The sequence below is a fragment of the Camellia sinensis genome, unplaced genomic scaffold (assembly GCF_055761805.1).
Source record: "Camellia sinensis isolate YWXY unplaced genomic scaffold, ASM5576180v1 Unanchor4, whole genome shotgun sequence".
Lineage (NCBI taxonomy): Eukaryota > Viridiplantae > Streptophyta > Magnoliopsida > Ericales > Theaceae > Camellia > Camellia sinensis.
The window spans coordinates 9381286-9393430 of record NW_028129277.1 but is presented as its reverse complement, the minus strand read 5'-3'; positions in this window follow the sequence as shown (position 1 = coordinate 9393430).

Below are 12145 nucleotides of genomic sequence, written 5' to 3'. Positions count from 1 at the left end.
ACCATTTCTTGCACATTACGGTTTGAACACTCGAACACCTATATGGATTCTCCTGCACAGTGGCAGATATGTAAATACGGGGTTTCCGTACCATTTCTTGCGCATTACGGTTCGAACACTCGAACACCTATACGGATTCACCTGCATAGTGGCAGACATGTAAATACGGGGTTTACATACCATTTCTTGCGCATTACGGTTCTAACACTCGAACACCTATACGGATTCTCCTGCACAGTGGCAGATATGTAAATACGGGGTTTCGGGACCATTTCTTGCACATTACGGTTCGAACACTCGAACACCTATATGGATTCTCCTACACAGTGGCAGATATGTAAATACGGGGTTTACATACCATTTCTTGCGCATTACGGTTCGAACACTCGAACACCTATACGGATTCTCCTGCACAGTGGCAGATATGTAAATACGGGGTTTCGGGACCATTTCTTGCACATTACGGTTTGAACACTCGAACACCTATACGGATTCTCCTGCACAGTGGCAGATATGTAAATACGGGGTTTACATACCATTTCTTGCGCATTACGGTTCGAACACTCGAACACCTATACGGATTCTCCTGCACAGTGGCAGATATGTAAATACGGGGTTTCGGGACCATTTCTTGCACATTACGGTTTGAACACTCGAACACCTATACGGATTCTCCTGCACAGTGGCAGATATGTAAATACGGGGTTTCCGTACCATTTCTTGCGCATTACGGTTCGAACACTCGAACACCTATACGGATTCACCTGCATAGTAGCAGACATGTAAATACGGGGTTTACATACCATTTCTTGCGCATTACGGTTCTAACACTCGAACACCTATACGGATTCTCCTGCACAGTGGCAGATATGTAAATACGGGGTTTCCGTACCATTTCTTGCGCATTACGGTTCGAACACTTGAACACCTATACGGATTCTCCTGCACAGTGGCAGATATGTAAATACGGGGTTTCCGTACCATTTCTTGCGCATTACGGTTCGAACACTCGAACACCTATACGGATTCTCCTGCATAGTGGCAGACATGTAAATACGGGGTTTACATACCATTTCTTGCGCATTACGGTTCTAACACTCGAACACCTATACGGATTCACCTGCATAGTGGCAGACATGTAAATACGGGGTTGCGGGACCATTTCTTGCACATTACGGTTCGAACACTCGAACACCTATATGGATTCTCCTACACAGTGGCAGATATGTAAATACGGGGTTTACATACCATTTCTTGCGCATTACGGTTCGAACACTCGAACACCTATACGGATTCTCCTGCACAGTGGCAGATATGTAAATACGGGGTTTCGGGACCATTTCTTGCACATTACGGTTCGAACACTCGAACACCTATATGGATTCTCCTACACAGTGGCAGATATGTAAATACGGGGTTTACATACCATTTCTTGCGCATTACGGTTCGAACACTCGAACACCTATACGGATTCTCCTGCACAGTGGCAGATATGTAAATACGGGGTTTCGGGACCATTTCTTGCACATTACGGTTTGAACACTCGAACACCTATACGGATTCTCCTGCACAGTGGCAGATATGTAAATACGGGGTTTACATACCATTTCTTGCGCATTACGGTTCGAACACTCGAACACCTATACGGATTCTCCTGCACAGTGGCAGATATGTAAATACGGGGTTTCGGGACCATTTCTTGCACATTACGGTTTGAACACTCGAACACCTATATGGATTCTCCTGCACAGTGGCAGATATGTAAATACGGGGTTTCCGTACCATTTCTTGCGCATTACGGTTCGAACACTCGAACACCTATACGGATTCACCTGCATAGTGGCAGACATGTAAATACGGGGTTTACATACCATTTCTTGCGCATTACGGTTCTAACACTCGAACACCTATACGGATTCTCCTGCACAGTGGCAGATATGTAAATACGGGGTTTCGGGACCATTTCTTGCACATTACGGTTGGAACACTGGAACACCTATATGGATTCTCCTACACAGTGGCAGATATGTAAATACGGGGTTTACATACCATTTCTTGCGCATTACGGTTCGAACACTCGAACACCTATACGGATTCTCCTGCACAGTGGCAGATATGTAAATACGGGGTTTCGGGACCATTTCTTGCACATAACGGCTTGAACACTCGAACACCTATATGGATTCTCCTGCACAGTGGCAGATATGTAAATACGGGGTTTACATACCATTTCTTGCGCATTACGGTTCGAACACTCGAACGCCTATACGGATTCTCCTGCACAGTGGCAGATATGTAAATACGGGGTTTCGGGACCATTTCTTGCACATTACGGTTTGAACACTCGAACACCTATATGGATTCTCCTGCACAGTGGCAGATATGTAAATACGGGGTTTCCGTACCATTTCTTGCGCATTACGGTTCGAAAACTCGAACACCTATACGGATTCACCTGCATAGTAGCAGACATGTAAATACGGGGTTTACATACCATTTCTTGCGCATTACGGTTCGAACACTCGAACACCTATACGGATTCTCCTCCACAGTGGCAGATATGTAAATACGGGGTTTACATACCATTTCTTGCGCATTACGGTTCTAACACTCGAACACCTATATGGATTCTCCTGCACAGTGGCAGATATGTAAATACGGGGTTTCCGTACCATTTCTTGCGCATTACGGTTCGAACACTCGAACACCTATACGGATTCACCTGCATAGTGGCAGACATGTAAATACGGGGTTTACATACCATTTCTTGCGCATTACGGTTCTAACACTCGAACACCTATACGGATTCTCCTGCACAGTGGCAGATATGTAAATACGGGGTTTCGGGACCATTTCTTGCACATTACGGTTGGAACACTGGAACACCTATATGGATTCTCCTACACAGTGGCAGATATGTAAATACGGGGTTTACATACCATTTCTTGCGCATTACGGTTCGAACACTCGAACACCTATACGGATTCTCCTGCACAGTGGCAGATATGTAAATACGGGGTTTCGGGACCATTTCTTGCACATAACGGCTTGAACACTCGAACACCTATATGGATTCTCCTGCACAGTGGCAGATATGTAAATACGGGGTTTACATACCATTTCTTGCGCATTACGGTTCGAACACTCGAACGCCTATACGGATTCTCCTGCACAGTGGCAGATATGTAAATACGGGGTTTCGGGACCATTTCTTGCACATTACGGTTTGAACACTCGAACACCTATATGGATTCTCCTGCACAGTGGCAGATATGTAAATACGGGGTTTCCGTACCATTTCTTGCGCATTACGGTTCGAAAACTCGAACACCTATACGGATTCACCTGCATAGTAGCAGACATGTAAATACGGGGTTTACATACCATTTCTTGCGCATTACGGTTCGAACACTCGAACACCTATACGGATTCTCCTCCACAGTGGCAGATATGTAAATACGGGGTTTACATACCATTTCTTGCGCATTACGGTTCTAACACTCGAACACCTATATGGATTCTCCTGCACAGTGGCAGATATGTAAATACGGGGTTTCCGTACCATTTCTTGGGCATTACGGTTCGAACACTCGAACACCTATACGGATTCACCTGCATAGTGGCAGACATGTAAATACGGGGTTTACATACCATTTCTTGCGCATTACGGTTCTAACACTCGAACACCTATACGGATTCTCCTGCACAGTGGCAGATATGTAAATACGGGGTTGCGGGACCATTTCTTGCACATTACGGTTCGAACACTCGAACACCTATATGGATTCTCCTACACAGTGGCAGATATGTAAATACGGGGTTTACATACCATTTCTTACGCATTACGGTTCGAACACTCGAACACCTAGACGGATTCTCCTGCACAGTGGCGGATATGTAAATACGGGGTTTCGGGACCATTTCTTGCACATTACGGTTCGAACACTCGAACACCTATATGGATTCTCCTACACAGTGGCAGATATGTAAATACGGGGTTTACATACCATTTCTTGCGCATTACGGTTCGAACACTCGAACACCTATACGGATTCTCCTGCACAGTGGCAGATATATAAATACGGGGTTTCGGGACCATTTCTTGCACATTACGGTTTGAACACTCGAACACCTATATGGATTCTCCTGCACAGTGGCAGATATGTAAATACGGGGTTTCCGTACCATTTCTTGCGCATTACGGTTCGAACACTCGAACACCTATACGGATTCTCCTGCACAGTGGCAGATATGTAAATACGGGGTTTACATACCATTTCTTGCGCATTACGGTTCTAACACTCGAACACCTATACGGATTCTCCTGCACAGTGGCAGATATGTAAATACGGGGTTTCGGGACCATTTCTTGCACATTACGGTTCGAACACTCGAACACCTATATGGATTCTCCTACACAGTGGCAGATATGTAAATACGGGGTTTACATACCATTTCTTGCGCATTACGGTTCGAACACTAGAACACCTATACGGATTCTCCTGCACAGTGGCAGATATGTAAATACGGGGTTTCCGTACCATTTCTTGCGCATTACGGTTCGAACACTCGAACACCTATACGGATTCTCCTGCACAGTGGCAGATATGTAAATACGGGGTTCACATACCATTTCTTGCGCATTACAGTTCTAACACTCGAACACCTATACGGATTCTACTGCACAGTGGCAGATATGTAAATACGGGGTTTCCGTACCATTTCTTGCGCATTACGGTTCGAACACTCGAACACCTATACGGATTCACCTGCATAGTGGCAGATATGTAAATACGGGGTTTACATACCATTTCTTACGCATTACGGTTCGAACACTCGAACACCTATACGGATTCTCCTGCACAGTGGCAGATATGTAAAAATGGGGTTTACATACCATTTCTTGCGCATTACGGTTCTAACACTCGAACACCTATACGGATTCTCCTGCACAGTGGCAGATATGTAAATACGGGGTTTCCGTACCATTTATTGCGCATTACAGTTCGAACACTCGAACACCTATACGGATTCTCCTGCACAGTGGCAGATATGTAAATACGGGGTTTACATAATATTTCTTGCGCATTACGGTTCGAACACTAGAACACCTATACGGATTCTCCTGCACAGTGGCAGATATGTAAATACGGGGTTTCCGTACCATTTCTTGCGCATTACGGTTCGAACACTCGAACACCTATACGGATTCTCCTGCACAGTGGCAGATATGTAAATACGGGGTTTACATACCATTTCTTGCGCATTACGGTTCGAACACTCGAACACCTATACGGATTCTCCTGCACAGTGGCAGATATGTAAATACTGGGTTTCCGTACCATTTCTTGCGCATTACGGTTCGAACACTTGAACACCTATACGGATTCTCCTGCACAGTGGCAGATATGTAAATACGGGGTTTCCGTACCATTTCTTGCGCATTACGGTTCGAACACTCGAACACCTATACGGATTCACCTGCATAGTGGCAGATATGTAAATACGGGGTTTACATACCATTTCTTGCGCATTACGGTTCGAACACTCGAACACCTATACGGATTCTCTTGCACAGTGGCAGATATGTAAATACGGGGTTTCGGGACCATTTCTTGCACATTACGGTTCGAACACTCGAACACCTATATGGATTCTCCTACACAGTGGCAGATATGTAAATGCGGGGTTTACATACCATTTCTTGCGCATTACGGTTCGAACACTCGAACACCTATACAGATTCTCCTGCACAGTGGCAGATATGTAAATACGGGGTTTCGGGACCATTTCTTGCACATTACGGTTTGAACACTCGAACACCTATATGGATTCTCCTGCACAGTGGCAGATATGTAAATACGGGGTTTCCGTACCATTTCTTGCGCATTACGGTTCGAACACTCGAACACCTATACGGATTCTCCTGCACAGTGGCAGATATGTAAATACGGGGTTTACATACCATTTCTTGCGCATTACGGTTCTAACACTCGAGCACCTATACGGATTCTCCTGCACAGTGGCAGATATGTAAATACGGGGTTTCCGTACCATTTATTGCGCATTACAGTTCGAACACTCGAACACCTATACGGATTCTCCTGCACAGTGGCAGATATGTAAATACGGGGTTTACATAACATTTCTTGCGCATTACGGTTCGAACACTAGAACACCTATACGGATTCTCCTGCACAGTGGCAGATATGTAAATACGGGGTTTCCGTACCATTTCTTGCGCATTACGGTTCGAACACTCGAACACCTATACGGATTCTCCTGCATAGTGGCAGATATGTAAATACGGGGTTTACATACCATTTCTTGCGCATTACGGTTCTAACACTCGAACACCTATACGGATTCTCCTGCACAGTGGCAGATATGTAAATACGGGGTTTCCGTACCATTTCTTGCGCATTACGGTTCGAACACTTGAACACCTATACGGATTCTCCTGCACAGTGGCAGATATGTAAATACGGGGTTCACATACCATTTCTTGCGCATTACGGTTCAAACACTCGAACACCTATACGGATTCTCCTGCACAGTGGCAGATATGTAAATACGGGGTTTCCGTACCATTTCTTGCGCATTACGGTTCGAACACTCGAACACCTATACGGATTCACCTGCATAGTGGCAGACATGTAAATACGGGGTTTACATACCATTTCTTGCGCATTACGGTTCGAACACTCGAACACCTATACGGATTCTCCTGCACAGTGGCAGATATGTAAATACGGGGTTTACATACCATTTCTTGCGCATTACGGTTCTAACACTCGAACACCTATACGGATTCTCCTGCACAGTGGCAGATATGTAAATACGGGGTTTCGGGACCATTTCTTGCACATTACGGTTCGAACACTCGAACACCTATATGGATTCTCCTACACAGTGGCAGATATGTAAATACGGGGTTTACATACCATTTCTTGCGCATTACGGTTCGAACACTTGAACACCTATACGGATTCTCCTGCACAGTGGCAGATATGTAAATACGGGGTTTCGGGACCATTTCTTGCACATTACGGTTTGAACACTCGAACACCTATATGGATTCTCCTGCACAGTGGCAGATATGTAAATACGGGGTTTACATACCATTTCTTGCGCATTACGGTTCGAACACTCGAACACCTATACGGATTCTCCTGCATAGTGGCAGATATGTAAATACGGGGTTTCGGGACCATTTCTTGCACATTACGGTTTGAACACTCGAACACCTATATGGATTCTCCTGCACAGTGGCAGATATGTAAATACGGGGTTTCCGTACCATTTCTTGCGCATTACGGTTCGAACACTCGAACACCTATACGGATTCACCTGCATAGTAGCAGACATGTAAATACGGGGTTTACATACCATTTCTTGTGCATTACGGTTCGAACACTCGAACACCTATACGGATTCTCCTGCACAGTGGCAGATATGTAAATACGGGGTTTACATACCATTTCTTGCGCATTACGGTTCTAACACTCGAACACCTATACGGATTCTCCTGCACAGTGGCAGATATGTAAATACGGGGTTTCGGGACCATTTCTTGCACATTACGGTTCGAACACTCGAACACCTATATGGATTCTCCTACACAGTGGCAGATATGTAAATACGGGGTTTACATACCACTTCTTGCGCATTACGGTTCGAACACTCGAACACCTATAGGGATTCTCCTGCACAGTGGCAGATATGTAAATACGGGGTTTCGGGACCATTTCTTGCACATTACGGTTTGAACACTCGAACACCTATATGGATTCTCCTGCACAGTGGCAGATATGTAAATACGGGGTTTCCGTACCATTTCTTGCGCATTACGGTTCAAACACTCGAACACCTATACGGATTCTCCTGCACAGTGGCAGATATGTAAAAATGGGGTTTACATACCATTTCTTGCGCATTACGGTTCTAACACTCGAACACCTATACGGATTCTCCTGCACAGTGGCAGATATGTAAATACGGGGTTTCCGTACCATTTATTGCGCATTATAGTTCGAACACTCGAACACCTATACGGATTCTCCTGCACAGTGGCAGACATGTAAATACGGGGTTTACATAACATTTCTTGCGCATTACGGTTCGAACACTAGAACACCTATACGGATTCTCCTACACAGTGGCAGATATGTAAATACGGGGTTTCCGTACCATTTCTTGCGCATTACAGTTCGAACACTCGAACACCAATACGGATTCTCCTGCACAGTGGCAGATATGTAAATACGGGGTTTACATAACATTTCTTGCGCATTACGGTTCTAACACTCGAACACCTATACGGATTCTCCTGCACAGTGGCAGATATGTAAATACGGGGTTTCCGTACCATTTCTTGCGCATTACGGTTCGAACACTCGAACACCTAAACGGATTCTCCTGCACAGTGGCAGATATGTAAATACGGGGTTTACATACCATTTCTTGCGCATTACGGTTCGAACACTCGAACACCTATACGGATTCTCCTGCACAGTGGCAGATATGTAAATACGGGGTTTCCGTACCATTTCTTGCGCATTACGGTTCGAACACTTGAACACCTATACGGATTCTCCTGCACAGTGGCAGATATGTAAATACGGGGTTTCCGTACCATTTCTTGCGCATTACGGTTCGAACACTCGAACACCTATACGGATTCACCTGCATAGTGGCAGATATGTAAATACGGGGTTTACATACCATTTCTTGCGCATTACGGTTCGAACACTCGAACACCTATACGGATTCTCCTGCACAGTGGCAGATATGTAAATACGGGGTTTCGGGACCATTTCTTGCACATTACGGTTCGAACACTCGAACACCTATATGGATTCTCCTACACAGTGGCAGATATGTAAATACGGGGTTTACATACCATTTCTTGCGCATTACGGTTCGAACACTCGAACACCTATACGGATTCTCCTGTACAGTGGCAGATATGTAAATACGGGGTTTCGGGACCATTTCTTGCATATTACGGTTTGAACACTCGAACACCTATATGGATTCTCCTGCACAGTGGCAGATATGTAAATACGGGGTTTCCGTACCATTTCTTGCGCATTACGGTTCGAACACTCGAACACCTATACGGATTCTCCTGCACAGTGGCAGATATGTAAATACGGGGTTTACATACCATTTCTTGCGCATTACGGTTCTAACACTAGAACACCTATACGGATTCTCCTGCACAGTGGCAGATATGTAGATACGGGGTTTCCGTACCATTTCTTGCGCATTACGGTTCGAACACTCGAACACCTATACGGATTCTCCTGCACAGTGGCAGATATGTAAATACGGGGTTCACATACCATTTCTTGCGCATTACGGTTCTAACACTCGAACACCTATACGGATTCTACTGCACAGTGGCAGATATGTAAATACGGGGTTTCCGTACCATTTCTTGCGCATTACGGTTCGAACACTCGAACACCTATACGGATTCACCTGCATAGTGGCAGATATGTAAATACGGGGTTTACATACCATTTCTTACGCATTACGGTTCGAACACTCGAACACCTATACGGATTCTCCTGCACAGTGGCAGATATGTAAATACGGGGTTTCGGGACCATTTCTTGCACATTACGGTTCGAACGCTCGAACACCTATATGAATTCTCCTACACAGTGGCAGATATGTAAATACGGGGTTTACATACCATTTCTTGCGCATTACGGTTCGAACACTCGAACACCTATACGGATTCTCCTGCACAGTGGCAGATATGTAAATACGGGGTTTCGGGACCATTTCTTGCACATTACGGTTTGAACACTCGAACACCTATATGGATTCTCCTGCACAGTGGCAGATATGTAAATACGGGGTTTCCGAACCATTTCTTGCGCATTACGGTTCGAACACTCGAACACCTATACGGATTCTCTTGCACAGTGGCAGATATGTAAATACGGGGTTTACATACCATTTCTTGCGCATTACGGTTCTAACACTCGAACACCTATACGGATTCTCCTGCACAGTGGCAGATATGTAAATACGGGGTTTCCGTACCATTTATTGCGCATTACAGTTCGAACACTCGAACACCTATACGGATTCTCCTGCACAGTGGCAGATATGTAAATACGGGGTTTACATAACATTTCTTGCGCATTACGGTTCGAACACTAGAACACCTATACGGATTCTCCTGCACAGTGGCAGATATGTAAATACGGGGTTTCCGTACCATTTCTTGCGCATTACGGTTCGAACACTCGAACACCTACACGGATTCTCCTGCACAGTAGCAGATATGTAAATACGGGGTTTACATACCATTTCTTGCGCATTACGGTTCTAACACTCGAACACCTATACGGATTCTCCTGCACAGTGGCAGATATGTAAATACGGGGTTTCCGTACCATTTCTTGCGCATTACGGTTCGAACACTTGAACACCTATACGGATTCTCCTGCACAGTGGCAGATATGAAAATACGGGGTTTCCGTACCATTTCTTGCGCATTACGGTTCGAACACTCGAACACCTATACGGATTCTCCTGCACAGTGGCAGATATGTAAATACGGGATTTCCGTACCATTTCTTGCGCATTACGGTTCGAACACTTGAACACCTATACGGATTCTCCTGCACAGTGGCAGATATGTAAATACGGGGTTTCCGTACCATTTCTTGCGCATTACGGTTCGAACACTCGAACACCTATACGGATTCACCTGCATAGTGGCAGATATGTAAATACGGGGTTTACATACCATTTCTTGCGCATTACGGTTCTAACACTAGAACACCTATACGGATTCTCCTGCACAGTGGCAGATATGTAAATACGGGGTTTCCGTACCATTTCTTGCGCATTACGGTTCGAACACTTGAACACCTATACGGATTCTCCTGCACAGTGGCAGATATGTAAATACGGGGTTTCCGTACCATTTCTTGCGCATTACGGTTCGAACACTCGAACACCTATACGGATTCACCTGCATAGTGGCAGATATGTAAATACGGGGTTTACATACCATTTCTTGCGCATTACGGTTCGAACACTCGAACACCTATACGGATTCTCCTGCACAGTGGCAGATATGTAAATACGGGGTTTCGGGACCATTTCTTGCACATTACGGTGTGAACAATCGAACACCTATATGGATTCTCCTGCACAGTGGCAGATATGTAAATACGGGGTTTCCGTACCATTTCTTGCGCATTACGGTTCGAACACTCGAACACCTATACGGATTCTCCTGCACAGTGGCAGATATGTAAATACGGGGTTTCGGGACCATTTCTTGCACATTACGGTGTGAACAATCGAACACCTATATGGATTCTCCTGCACAGTGGCAGATATGTAAATACGGGGTTTCCGTACCATTTCTTGCGCATTACGGTTCGAACACTCGAACACCTATACGGATTCTCCTACACAGTGGCAGATATGTAAATACGGGGTTTACATACCATTTCTTGCGCATTACGGTTCTAACACTCGAGCACCTATACGGATTCTCCTGCACAGTGGCAGATATGTAAATACGGGGTTTCCGTACCATTTATTGCGCATTACAGTTCGAACACTCGAACACCTATACGGATTCTCCTGCACAGTGGCAGATATGTAAATACGGGGTTTACATAACATTTCTTGCGCATTACGGTTCGAACACTAGAACACCTATACGGATTCTCCTGCACAGTGGCAGATATGTAAATACGGGGTTTCCGTACCATTTCTTGCGCATTACGGTTCGAACACTCGAACACCTATACGGATTCACCTGCATAGTGGCAGATATGTAAATACGGGGTTTACATACCATTTCTTGCGCATTACGGTTCGAACACTCGAACACCTATACGGATTCTCCTGCACAGTGGCAGATATGTAAATACGGGGTTTCGGGACCATTTCTTGCACATTACGGTGTGAACAATCGAACACCTATATGGATTCTCCTGCACAGTGGCAGATATGTAAATACGGGGTTTCCGTACCATTTCTTGCGCATTACGGTTCGAACACTCGAACACCTATACGGATTCTCCTGCACAGTGGCAGATATGTAAATACGGGGTTTCGGGACCATTTCTTGCACATTACGGTGTGAACAATCGAACACCTA